The sequence below is a fragment of the Meriones unguiculatus genome, chromosome 7, assembly GCF_030254825.1.
Source record: "Meriones unguiculatus strain TT.TT164.6M chromosome 7, Bangor_MerUng_6.1, whole genome shotgun sequence".
Taxonomy (NCBI): Eukaryota; Metazoa; Chordata; class Mammalia; order Rodentia; family Muridae; genus Meriones; species Meriones unguiculatus.
Genome location: NC_083355.1, coordinates 15,363,761 through 15,378,494, shown reverse-complemented (window position 1 = coordinate 15,378,494; position 14,734 = coordinate 15,363,761). Strand labels below are relative to the sequence as shown.

General features: G+C 42.9%; 1 protein-coding gene across 1 annotated transcript in view; it reads right to left on the bottom strand.

Moving 5' to 3' along the window:
• Ern1 (endoplasmic reticulum to nucleus signaling 1) overlaps positions 1 to 14,734 on the bottom strand; it is a 96,534-nt gene that overhangs the window by 65,578 nt on the left and 16,222 nt on the right. The window lies entirely within an intron of this gene.

Genomic DNA, 14,734 nt, shown 5'->3' with positions numbered 1-14,734 from the left:
TCCCTGGCATCTTTTAAGAATCCATACTAGAAAAGAGTAACAACTACTTCTCATGCCAGGAGACTCCCCCCCCCCCCCAAGACAGGGCTTTTCTGTGTAGCCTTGGCTGTCCTAGACTCGAATCTGTAGACCAAACTGGCCTTGAATTACAGAAATTGGCCTGCCTTTGCCTCCCCAAGTGCTGGGTTACAAGCATGCGCCACTGCACCTGGCTTAAAAAAATCTTTTTTCAAAGAGCAGTTTACTTAAAAAAATATCAAGATTCCAATATTAATTTATAATCATATAAATTGAAGCTACTGTTATTGAGGAAATTGATAAAAAGTCTAACTCCAAATTTTTCTTCACAATAAAAATATCATTTAAAGTCTCTCTTTTATTCAACAAATTTTGAAACTGGAGGGCCAGGTGTGGTGGTTCATGCCTATGGTCCCAGCACTTTAGAGGAAAAGGCAAGAGGATTATGAGTAAAAGATCAGCTTGGGCTACATAACAGGATCCTGTCTCAAAAAACTAATAATAATAGCTTATAATTATCTTATTTTTAAATTAAAAAAAATTATTTGTAGACGTGCTTTGCCTATCAAGTATGTAAAGTACCACATGGGTGTCTGGCGTCTGCAGAGGCCAACAGAGGGCATAGAACCCTGGAAATGCAGTCACCTAGGGCTGTGAATTGCCATTTGGGTGCTGAGATCCCAGCTTGGGTGTTCTGCAGAAGTAGACAGTGCTCTTAACCACTGAGCCATTTCTTCACCCTCCAAGATAAAAATGCTAAAACGATATTTTAGGGCTGAGAACATAGCTCAATGGCACTGCAGTTGTATAAAGCCCCAAGGTCAATTCCCAGTAGTGAAAAATTAGATTAAAAAAAAATCTAAAAAGGAGTCCAGCAGTTAAGACCACCTACTGCTCTTGTGAAGGCCCTGAGTTCGGTTCTTAGCACCCACCTTGGGCAGCTCCCAACTGCCTGTAACTCCAGCTACAGAGGAATCTATGCCTTTGCACTCCACAGAGACCTGCATTCACATGCACATACTGATACCTATAATTTCACATCGAAAGACTGTGAAAATTATCTTCATCATCCATTGCTAGTAGAGAGAAATGTTAGTATAAGCTTTCTTAAAAATAATTTATTTAAAGAATATTTATTAAATTAACAGGTTTCTTTGTCATTTTCATACATGCGTAACATTGTATTTTGCTCATATCAGTTTCCCTTATTTCCCCCCAAAACACACACACACACTCACACATACACTTGGTCCCTTCCTCCCCTCAAATAGCCCTATGGGAAAGCATAAAGGTAATTCATACTTAGACTATATGGCTTCAAATTTCTAATATTCTAAAAACTGAAACAAACTGAGACATAGCTCAACAACAAATGTTACATATGTATTAACACAGACCTTAAGAGAAATCTGTGACACAGAAAAATGCTCATATCTATTATTTAGTGAAAAATTACAGAACCCAAACCTTGGTGTCCACTGTGTTTCTGAAGAAGTTCTGTCTGTGTGTCCTCTGGCTTTGTTAGAATCTATACCCTCACTACAGTGTTTCCATAGGAGCCGTCACATGTACCCACAAAAATGTGTTTGACAGTTGATAGTTTCCTAGATAACACTGCCCCGTTGAGACGCCACACTTCTGTAATAGACTTTTCTTTTTCTTTGTCACTAGACTATCTCACAAATTACCTAGTTCTAATATGTATGTGTATGGGGGTGGTCTTGCATTTAAGCAGGTCAGCTATGCTTGCTTAACTGTAACATTTGAATTTTGGTATAAGCACTCTTTTTTGGAATATGAGTTTAGCTGTCTTTTCATGTTAAAAACAAAAGGATTCACTCAGGAGGCAAAGGCAGGCAGAACTCTGTGAGTTCTAGGCCAGCCTGGTCTACAAAACAAGTTCCAGGACAGGCAGGGCAGTTATACAGAGAAAGCTGTCGGGGGAGGGGGGGAGGTTGAGCAGTTATTTATGAATGGGAGCCAGGGCCTGATGGTTCTCTTTAGGGTGTCCTGAGATGGCAGACAAGAACTCCAGCCCTGCATTCCTTTTCCTAAGGAGATCCACTGGCAGCACCCAGTGGGGGTGATGCTGGAGCAGCTGCCAAAACTTGGCTCTTCCATCCCCTGGAATGCTGACCTGGAGAACAGGAGGTGCAGCCCTTACTTTGATATGGCCCAGCCTTCTTCATGGAAGTGGACAAAGAGCAAACTCTAATGCTGCCAACTGGACCTGTTATCTACGCATGGCCTGGAGTCTGAGGAAGAAAAGCCGGCTTTTAATTCTACCCGAGGAACCCAGAAATAAAACTAAGAGGGAAACCATAGAAGCCTTAAGAGTGGTGGTCCCTGTCCTAGCTGAGGATCCAAAGGTCAGTGTTTGGGAATGGCTGAAATCATTTTAGCTCACAGGGTTCAGAGGGTGACAAGCTATAAGTGGACCTGCCCACCCCCTGGCATGAGAAAACCACAGGGCCCAGAGCAAACAGTTACCACAGGAACAACCCAACCATCTTGTAAAACCAGTCTTGGAACCCATGCAGGAACCGAGTCCTTCTAGGTGGCACAAGTAGAAAATTACAGAGTTGGAAACGTTTTTGTGTTTAACCATATGGAAAAGCTGGATGCCACAGAGACAAAAGGAAGCCTGAGGAGAAACTCAGCTCAAAGACAGAAGAGCAGCCATCTGTAAAACAAATTACAATTAGGTAAATTTGCCGAAATTAGGTTTCTGCTACTTGTACCAAGTAGTCCATACCCCTGGACCACTATTTAAAAAAGAGAGTGCTGGGCCTTAAGAGATGGCTCACACTTAAGAGTGCTTGCTGCGGGCGGTGCCCAGCTGTAATCCCAGCACTCTGGAGGTAGACCCATTGCGGATCTTAACAGTTAAGAGTTCAAGGCCAGCCTGGTCCACAGAGGGAGTCCAGGACAGCCAAGGCTACACAGAGAAACCCTGTCTTGGAAAATGAAAAAAGAAAGAAAAAAAAAAAAAAAAAGCACTGCTCTTGCAGAGGACCAAGGTGCAGTTCCTAGAACCCAAGTAGCAGCTTTCTGCCTTCTGTAACGAGTCCCAAGGGATCCAGTGTTCTTTTATGGCCTTTGTGGGCACCAGGTACCTATGTAGTATACACACATAATGCTCACACGAAACACTCATACACATCAACAAACACAAATTTAAAAACCAAGTGCTGAGGGGATGGCTCAGGAAGTAAGGGGTTTTGCCACCAAGCCTTGGTCTACAGCGTGAGATCCAGGATAGGCAAGGCTACATAGAGAAACCCTGTCTCAAAAACCAAACCAAGCCAAACAAACAAAAAAACAACAACAGAGAAAAAAATAAAGATATTACAATATTATAGCACTAGTATTTTCTCCTGAATTTTTAATAATATGATCATGTAATTTACAACAAATTTTTCATAAACTAGAAAGAAAACACACGAGTCTGCAGGTGAGAGAGAAGCACTTAACCGCACTTATGTGAGCACCCAAATCCATGGAGCACACTTTCAGTTTCAGGATTATCAGGCAACTCTGCCACCTTTGAGTCTTAGTAGTCACCAAAAGGAGCAAAGGTCTAGAGAGGCAGAAGTCTCCCAGTTAGATGGTGAGCATGCAAGAGTAAGAGCTCTGGCACTATTACTGAAGCACAGAAAATGCCCAGCTAGCTCATCACAGTAGTAGAACATAAGACACTTGATGGGGCTGAAGAAATGCTCAACTGTTAAGAGAACTGGCTGCTCAGAGGTTCTGAGTTCAGTTTCCAGTAACCACATGGTGGCTCCCAACCATCCATAATGGGATCTGGTGCCCCCCTCTGATGTGCATAGAAACAGACCACTCATATATATAAATAAATAAACAAAAACACCCAAACATCAGAGTTCCTTTGCTACCAGTGTGAAGAGGAAAACCACCTACCTTGTTTGAGTATCTTGGAAACACAGGAAAAGCAATTGTCTGTGGTTGGCTGGTGAACCGAAATAAAAGTCCTCTTCACACAACTAGCTAAAACTCTCTAAACAATGAGGTTTGCAGAGAAGTTGGGCTAGTAACTGGGCTACAGCAGCCAGTTACAAGTCCACAGTAACCTCACAACTCCAGCCAAGTTTGGCAGGTTCTGTTCTTAACTGATCCAATTTGGCTCTGGGGAGCCATTATAATTCATTCTCATATTCTCTCTCCCTCCCCCATCCTTGAGACAGGGTCTTTTTATGTGGCCTGTCATAGTCTCATAAGATAAGTATGTATTAGAAATTTCCTGGTGTTTCAAAACCTCAAGCAAAATTTATCCCTCCCTTTGAGACAGGCTGGCTTTGAACTCTCTATATAGCCAATAATCATCCTGCCTCCACCATCCCTGGTTTATGTGGTACTAGAGATAAAACCTAGGGCTTCATGTTACTAGGGAAACATTCTATGAGCCAGTCTCCCAGACCGTCATCATAAAAAAAAAAAAAAAAGACAAAAATACCTACCTCTAAATATAGCTGCTATAACTAACATGAATTAGATATATTCTTAGATGCCTTTTGTGATACTGATCACCACCGAGAACTACTTGTACCCAAACACTGAAAAGCACTGCTTCATGATAATGAACTTATCCATTACCTTTGCCTAGCCATTTCAGCCTTTAGTACTTTTTTTTTCTACAACAGATGAAAAACAGGAACAGACCTTATGGCTATACACGCTAGTTTCCAGAGGGCTTGAAAATGGAAAAAAGGTCAAACCTACATCTGCTTTATGCTATCTGGAAACTAACTGATGTTTAAAACTAACACGTATACACCAGTAGCTTGAAGATGGCTTCTAGAAAGCGGCCAATAAGGAAACCTGTAGTGGGCAAGAATAAGAGGAGCAGGTATTTTAGCCTACCCTAAAACTGAACATCCACTTGTTTTCAAAGACATCAGGCTCTGCCTGACCAGCCCCTCGAATACAAGGTGACCAAAAAGCGCTTTGGAAATTCCCAGCCTTTAAAGTGATCTATGCTTTGCCCCACTTAGGAGTCTGGAGTATAAAAGAGGTCTGCGATTGCTGTTCCATTTATAAAACTCCCCAGAAAAACACTTTTTTTTTTCTAATGCCTCTTGAGTGATGGGATTAAAGGCATGCGACACCATGCCTGGCTAAGACCCACTATTTTGTACATGGCATGTAAATTAATCACGTCCAAGTTGTACCTCTTTTAAGCCAGCATATTTTCTTCCTGGCCTTCAGCAGTAGGAGGATCCTCACTATAACTCCGATCAGTATGCACTTCAACAAGCCACCTTACCCCGTGCAAAGGCCAGCCGAGTCCTGCTCTCAGCGTTCTGATGACAAAGTCTAGCAGCTTCGCCACTGCACGAAGCACCACTATCTCTGCACTTACTAACCCCCAACTGCTCATGCAGAGGAGTATAAAGCACGGTGCAATCACGTGATAGTTCCGTGCTCTCAACTCAGCCTATCTTACACTAGCTTATTCGTGTATGTACGTATGCATGCATGTATGTATGTACAACACACACGCACACGATATATATTATATCATCTTCCTTTCTCCCCTTCCCTGTTTTTGAGATTGATTCAGGGTCTAGATGAGGCTAACATTGAACTCTCAATCTTTCTGCCTCAGCTTCCTGGAGCTGAAATTACAGACATGTACTATCACATCCAGTTTAATGCCTTATGTTCAAGGTTAAAAACAACTTTTCTAAAACGCTCCTTGAAATAACTTTATTTGAAAAAGTTGCCAGTGAAGAGTCAGGGACCCAGTGGGCAGGTAGGCATGTGAGAGCATAAAAACAAATGGAAGCCTTTAACAAAGGCTTATCAATGTGTGTGTGCATGTGTGTGCATATGTATGCATTTGTGTGCACACATGTGTGTGGACATATATGTGGAAGCCAGAAGTTGATGTGAGGTGTCCTTCTCAGTTTCTTTCTACATTAAAACAAAACAAAACAGGATTCAGCCAGGCAGTGGTGGTGCACAACTTTAATCCCAGCATTTGGGAGGCAGAGGCAGGTGGATCTCTGTGAGTTCCAGGACAGCCTGGTCTACAGACTGAGTTCCAGGACAGCCAGGGCTACACAGAGAAACCCTGTCTTTAAAAAAAAAAAGAAAAGGAAAGAAAAAAAGAAGAAGAAAAAGAATAGGCAGGCCTCAAACTCACAGGAATCCACCTACCTCTGCCTTAAAGTAGTGAGATTAGAGGCGGGCCACCACCGTATTCTTGGCCTCTCACTGAACCTGAAGCCCACATATTTAGTTACACTGGATGGCCATCAAGCCCCAGGGATTCTCCCGTCTCCTCCTCTCCATGCTTCCTCAAAACATACACACACACACCACAAAGAGTCAATCTCCCTCCCTCCGTCTCTTCCCTCTCTTGAAACCTACAACCAGCCACAAACAATCAAGCTGCCTTCTGCAGTGAAAAGATTCCTTTCCAGGGTTTAAATCTACTAGTTGGCTTGTTCCAGAGGTGAAGTGAATGCAAAGGACTTAGAGCTCATTTGTGGGGCTGGAGAGATGGCTCAATGGTTAAGAAAGAACAGACTGCTCTTCCCGGGAATATAGGTCTAATTCCCAGCACCCACATGGTGGCTAACAAACATCCACAACTTCAGTTCCAGGGGATCTGACTCTCTCTCCTGGCCTGTAAGGGCACCAGGCACACAAGTGGTATACAGATATACATTCAGGTAAAACACCCATACACATAAATAATTTTCTTTTAAAAATGAGTTCATTGGCGGGCTGGGAAATAGCCCCGTTGGTAAAGTGCTTCTCCAGCATATGTGAAACCCTGTGTTGGATCCATAATACCACATAAACCAGACAGTAATGAATGCCTATAATCCCAGTACCTGGGCAATAGAGGCCAAAGGATCTGGAATTCAAGGTTATCCTTGGTTACTAAGGAAGTTCAAGGCCAAACAAGGTACATGAGACTCTATAGCATCTAAACAAATGGAAAAAAACAAAGAGCCCATTTCGGTTCACTAATGAATGCATGTACAGTGTTACAGGAAAGACATGAAATGGGTAGGCCAGTGAGACAAGGTTTCCAAAGTGTTTTATTTTACTACCCAATTTGAGCATATAAACTCTTGACAGCAATTTAGATCTACATGTCTCTAAATGAAAAAGAATTAATTTCAAGTGAATTAGAATGTGCTAAAGAATGAGAGCTTATAATTATTAGCTCTAGCAATAATGCTTCGAAGTAGGAAGGTATTTTCCAAAGGGGAGCAAGACACGACCTTGCATGCTGATGCAGCACGGAGAGACAGCATGTGGTGGACGACAAAGCAGAGGTCAAGAACACGAAGAACAAATGGGCTATCTTACACGAAGTCTTGTTATAGTATCACAACTTGTCTTTAAAAAAAAGTTTTTAGTTGCTAGAGAGATGGTTCAGCAGTTGAAGCACTGTCTGCTCTTCCAAAGGACCCGGTTCAATCCCCAGCACCCACAGAGCAGCTCACAACTGTCTATTAACACCTGTTCCAGAGGATCTGACACCGTCATACAGACACACTAATGTGCTTTATTTACATAAAATAAAGATAAATAAATTTAAGCTGGGCAAAACGGTATAGGCCTTTAATTGCAGCACTGGGGAGGCAGGCAGATCTCTGAGTTCTAGGTCAGTCTGCTCTATAAGCAAGTTCCAAGACAGCCAGGGCTACACAGAGAAACCCTGTCTCAAACAAAATAAAACAAAAAAATAAGCAAAATATAAATTAATTAAGAATGTTTTTAAGCTTTATAGCCAGGAAGTGGTGGAGCACATCTTTAACCCTAGCACTCTCAGTGCAGAGGCGGGGGGTCTCTGGCTCGAAGTCAGCCTGGTCTACCGAGTAAGTTCCAGGACATCCAGGGCTACACAGAGAAACCCTGTCTCGAAAAAACAAAAAAATATATATATTTATACTTCTTTTATGTGTATGGGCATTTTGTCTGCATGTATGTCTGTATACCACGTACATGCAGGGGCTAGAAGAGGGTGTTAGATTCCCTGGGACTAACATTACAGACAGCTAACAACTGAGCCATTTCACCACCTCAAGGTAGATTCACGTAATTCTTCCTCTCAGCTCCAGACTAGCTGGGCTGATAGGTGCACACCACCTTGCCCGACTTCAGACTGGATTATTCTCCTGGATCTAAGTGGCTAAAAATTACAGGATGAGATGCTGGAAAGATTGCTCTTGTGGAGGACTCAGGTTAAGATCCCAGCACCCACACGGTGGCTTACCACCACCTCTAACTCCAGTTCCAGAGGATCCCACACCCTCAGGTAGCAGGCATACATGTGGTGCACATATGCACGTGCAAGCATTCACACATGCATGTAAAATAAATATTTTCCATTAAAAAAAGAAATTTGCAGCATGGACTCACTGATTTTTTTTTTTTTTTTTTTTTTAGACAGGGTTTCTCTGTATAGCCCTGGCTGTCCTGGAACTCATTCTGTAGACCAGGCTGTCCTTGAATTCAGGCTGTCCTTGAGATCTGCCTGCCTTTTCCTCCCAAGTGCTGGGATTAAACGCGTGTTTCACCACTGTCTGGCCCGGATTCACTAATTTTAGAGATTGTCAGAAATTTTTCTGGCGTGCCACCACAGACTCCAGTCCTGTGTGCTCTAAATAAACAAACACATGAACAAACAAACAAAACGCCTGTACAGCATGTCAAAGGAAGTTCCTCAGAGTAGTATCTTATAACAGAGGACCTTGATAGGCATTAATTCTGAAGAACATTTGTATCCACAATTCTGCTTGCCCAAAACTACCTCCTCTAAATGCAAACAACGCCTGCATTTGGAGAGTCTGCTTGCTTTATAAAAGTACTCAGCAGAACTCCATCATTTTGTCATTTAATCACATGGTAAGAGACTGTGCCCAACAAAGGCCAAAAAGCCATCAAGAATTCACAATCCTAGGGAAGGGAGATGGCTCAACAAGTACAAGCACCCGACACTGGAGCCGGATGGCCGGAGTTTGATCTCTAGGACCCACTCGGTAGAAGAAAAGAACCAATTCCTACAAGTTGTCTTCTGACCTCCATACACTCGCCCAAACATCATTCATACACATACAAGTAACAATAAGTAAAATACTTTAAAAAAATATGCCAGGTGAGGTGGCACATACCTTTAATCCCAGCCCTGGGAGGCAGAGGCAAGAGGCTCTCTGTCAGTTTGAGGTTAGCCTGGTCTACAGAGTTATAGGTCAGTCAAGGCTACACAGAACGACTCTGTCTTTAAAAAAAAAAAAAAGAATTCACAACAGCAGGTTGAGACAGAAACCAGTGTATGGTAAGAGTACAAGCCCTTTCTATGCCAAAGAAAGCCCACATGGCCCACAGAGAGCCTCCTGCACAGCCCAGGAGCATGGGCTAAGTTCTCAAGTAAAAGGTCTGTCTTAAGTAAAGGCCTGCTGAACTAGACACTAAAACACTTGTTTGAATCAAACGCTGTTCTTTAACTCATCTCATTCACACATCTGATCTGATAGCAAAAACAGTGCAGAATCAGATCACTGGTGATGGCAAGAGACTCTAGTTTCCTCATGTCCAGTTTTAAGGATTTGGAACAATTGTTCCAAATTCTGTCAAGCTGAGTTTACCTGTGTTGTCAGCAATAACCCATCAACCATTCAGTTCCTTCTAGCCAGCCCATTGACTGTTACATTTCCTGATAAAGTGTCAGTAAAGGTAACAATGACATTTGCTTTGGATGGGAGTCAGGTGTCTTAGCTGGGAGGTAGGGGCAAGGCCTAACTGAACATACTGTGTGGTTTCCACAGAAGCAGCTGAGAGAGTTAAATTAGCATTTGTGGCAACTTTAGGGTGTGGTGTAATTAACCACTACCCAAGACAGTTACAACTTTTCAGCTCAGGCTATCCCTCTGCTAACCGGAGAAACCTGATAAATGGTGCTTCCTAAGTCCACTTTATTCCTGAGCACAAAGGTGGCTGCTTTCACAACATGTGACTGTATCCCACGAGCTTGTTGCAGGGCCCAAGGCTCAGTCCACGTTCAGTTACTTGCAGTTTTGCTAGTCTTTGTAGTCCTTTTGCCATGCTGGAGAAGAAAATACACTCTGTAAGAAAAGTGCTTCAGGAAACCCTCTACCACATCATGGACCAGAAAACATAGCCTTGATCTTAGGGTTTTATCAAATCCCCAAGGTGCTGTGAGAAGTATTGGAGAGCTAGGCCAAATCACTCATTTTATAGATACAACAACAAAAACCCAAGGTAACTTAGCAGAATCACTTAGCAGCTGAGCCTTGGCATGCAGGTGTGGCCATTGTTTTTCGTTGTTGTTGCTAAAGAGAAATAACTGCAATTTAGATCTTGTAACAATTAAGAAATATGCCAGGTTTATTTATCCTGATAGAGAACCACCTCAATCTAGACTAACAACTGCTGATTAGACTACAAATTTGTAGGATGCACCCGAGCCATACTTCTAAAAAGCCAAACTCCTCTTGAATATGGATACTCATGTACAGTTTAACCTATTATTAATTCTCATGTGGCAACCCCAAAGAGAAAATAAGTCTCAATTACACAGCAAAATTTTCAGTCCTGATAATAATCTGAAACTGTCAATTTCGATCTTTACACTTCCTTAGAGATTCCTTGGGGCAGAGGGAGTGGAAAGGGAAGAGGTCAAAGAGAATGCACTCCAGTTAAATCTAAATTATCTACAAACAACTGTATTTATGACATAATTGCCACCTACACTTGCCAGATGTTGCCAAGCATAATGATAAAAGTTAAACAGCACGAAACACTCTGGTTCCAACACCTGACCAGACCCCAGCAGAATCTGCAGGTCTGAAATATACTAGCAACTAAGTCCACAGCAACATTTTCCTCTCTTTAGTTAACTGGATTGGCTTAATCATCCACACAAGAGATCAAACAGCAGAATGCTTACGCTCCTGAGACATATAATTTTTGAGATGAAAGGACCAAAAGATCACCTCCCCAACCCTCTTACTGCACAGGAAAAGAAATCCAGGCCCACAGGGGTGAAGAGACTTGCCCAAGGCACCACAGACAGTTAACCACAGACAGGGTGGGCTTGAGGCTCCAACTCCTAATCTGGTCTTTTGCCCATTGCCCTAAACTATAATTTTACTGCTTAAAATCATGGTTCTCTGAGTGCCATAAGCCTTAATGATTTCAGGCCTAAAAATGCCCCCTTAGAACCCTGCTGGGATGGATGAAGATCAGCATTCTGCTTTGAAATAAGGGTTGGATCTTTCAAAGGAGACTATAATGTAATTTATAGATTCTCCACAGATACATACTATATCATACAGCACAGCAAATTAGATGGGGCATGGTCTTTTTTTTTTAAATGTGTGGGGGGTTTTGCCCGCATGGATGTCTATGGCTGGTGTCTGAGCAGGTCAGAAAAGGACACTGAATCCCCTGAAACTACAAACAAAATGGATGATTGTTAGCTATCATGTAGGTACTGGGAATTGAACTTGGGTCCTCTGAAAGAACAGCCATCTCTGCAGTCCCCAGGGTGAGGTCTTCTAAAAATATGTTCTAGATGAAAATTCCTGAGATCCTATTTATTCATGTAAGTGGGTAGAAATAATACTACAAAAAGGCATATCCTTAACCATCAAGTTTCCTACAGCACACAACAATCCAATCCAGCCCTTTTCCTAACTAAAAAAATTATGTTTTAAATGATATCAAGATTTATATACTTAAAGTGTACAACATGTTTTGATAAACATTGTAGATACTCAAACTACATATAATTAACAAATCCGTTACCCCACTTCTCACTGTGTGTGCATGAGCGTGTGTATGTGTTAAAAAGCATTTAAAATCAGGCTGGAGAGATGGCTCAGTGGTTAAGAGCACTGAGTGCTCTTCCAGGACCTGGCATTCAATTCCCAGCACCCACACAGCAACTTAAAACTGTCTGTAACGCCTGTTCCCAGGGATCAGGCACTTTCACATAGACATACATGCATTCAAACACCAATGTACATAAAATAAAAATAAATAAACTTAAAAAAGCACTTAGTATCTAGTCTCAAAATTTGTCAAGAGCTGGCTAGATGGCTTCGGAACATGTAAAGGCCCTTGCCACCAAGCCCGAAAACCTGAGACCAGTCCCATAGGTGGAAGGAGAGATTCCACAACTGCCCTCTGACTTCCAAAGGCATGCATAGGCACATGTATATGCACGCACACACACACACACACAATTAATTAAAAACACTCAAGAACACAAAATCCTGTTACTAAATATAGCCGCCATGTTGTAATATAAGCCCCTGAATAGCCTCGTTCTATGGTCTACAAAAGTCTGTCGTGAGATGAGGATGCAGGCACTGCTCACTGCTTTGATAAGCCAGTTACTCTTCTAATGTCACACTGCACACAAGGAAACACACATTACTGATTAGTATGAGACAACTTGCTTAAACAGCAGAAATCATTTTAACCAACCATAAATTGATGGACTTTAGAAAATTTTGACTATTCACTAGAAGGGGTAAGATGCTTACACAAAAGGAAGTTATCAAACGCTGACATTTCTCGTGGAAGGATTTTATTACTAGTCGGCTGTGATGGCACATGCCTGTAATATCAGCACTTGGAAGCTGAGGAGGAGGAATGGGAATTCAAATCCAGATTTGGCAACACAGTGTGTGGAAGTTTTGGTTATGACATGCGAACATGCTTTTGTTCTCATCGCAGGTGTGGGGTGTGGGACTGATTCATATGGTCCACAGCAGCAAACACTGCCTCATGTGAGCTCCGAGAGGGGCTCTTTCCCAGCTGCAGAGAGTTTAATTCTGAGGACTTTGAGAGGGAATAAAGGCCAAAGCCCAGGGAGAGGGAAGGGGCTCCAGAAATAAGGTGCTTCTCCTCTGCTCTTCCTGGTTGCTGTTGATACAGTTGGATGAAAGGTTGGAGATCTGAAACGAAGATTGATTTGCCCCAAGGAACCTGATGACCCTAACCAGCAGGAAGCAGCTAAAGAAAACTTGCCCCTTTTCCCCACTAACCTTTCTCTTCTACCTAGTATTGGGCTACGGCCAGCTTCTCCCCCGCTTTACTTCCACGGGGGATTCTTTGGTTTTGTCTTCAGAGTTGGCAGTGCAACTAGAGACTCTTCAGGTAGAGGCTGAAGTGCTTGGTAAAGGGTGCTAACAACAGAGTGTGAGCCAGCCTGAGCTACACTAGTCTCGGGGTAGTGGGGGCACTGTGGAGATAGCTCAGTAGGTAAAGTGCTTGCTGCACAGCCTGAGGATCTGCGTTCAGATTCCTAGCACGACGTGGAAGCGTGTGTAGCAGTCCACTCCTGTAACCACAGCAGTAGCAGAGACCGCGGATCCCAAGGGCTTACTGTCCAGCCAGTGTAGCCAAACAGCAAATTCCAGGTTCAGTGAGGGACCCCACTTCAAAAGTATGCTGCAAACAATAAAGGCAGGCACTTGATGTCAACCTCCGGCTTCCACACATGCATACGCAGGCGAGCGTGCATACACAGGCGAGCACGCACACACAGGCGAGTGCGCACACACGTGAACACACATGCACGCACTTCATGCTTACAAATTAGGCCATCAGATTCCCTCATTTCAACATAGGTTTCTCACATATGTGGACAAGAGCTGCCGGGAAGACTGTGTGGGAACAAAGCTACAGACCTGTGGCTTTCTTTTTCTTTCTTTCTTTTTTTTTTTCTTTTTTCTTTTTCTTTTGAGGCAGGGTTTGTCTGTGTAGCCGGATGTGATTTGTAGACTAGTGTTTCTCTGTGTAGACTCGATTTTTGATTAGGTTGGCCTCGAACTCTGCCTCAGGTGCTGAGATTACAGGCATGCACGCCTGCACCTGGCCAAACCTGTGGCTTTTAAATGGAGAACTGAAAGAAAAAGCCAGAGGAACCAGCTGGCCTGAAGCACCACTGCCTTCTCTAGCTTATCAAGGAAGGGATGGGCAGGAAACAGGAGCAGGAAGGAGTACCCACAGGGAGACAGCAAGCCTCTAGGTTCAAAAAGAAGCCATTCCAGACACTAAGGAGCAGAATCTGCCCTGAAAAAGGAAAATGGCTGTCCAGTGCATGGATGGAAGAGAGAACATACTTTTCACAGTTTACATTCTCCTGTACACAGGCCCAATTCTCCCAGGAATCTCTCTTCCTAATGTCACCATCCTGGTCAGGCTCTGTGTACTCTGGAGGTCATCCAACATCCAACCTTACTGCCAACTCCACTGGGTCCATGGGCATCTGCACAGTGAGGCAAGGACACAAAGCTTCTAGGTTTTGTTTTATTTTCCCCTCTTGAAAACTGAGAAATATCAGCATCTCTCTAAATGCTGAGAAGGCAAACAAATACTAAGTATGTCAAGGTGGTGAGGATGGTACAGTGCCTAGTGTGTCTGAGGCCCCGGGCTGGATCAGCACCACACTCGTATAGTCCTAGCACTTGGGACGAGGATGCAGGAAATTCAGGGGTTCAAGGTCATCCTTAACTATATATGGAGTTTGAGGACAGCCAGAGAGATATACCTGAGGTTTTTGTCTCAAATTTTAATTTAATTAATTAAATAGTAAAAAATTTCAAAGCAAGAGTTATATAAAGGTAATGAAGAACACTTAACAAAGGATACTGGTGGCAGCCAAGGATATCATCTGAAAGCAAATAAAACTCAAAAC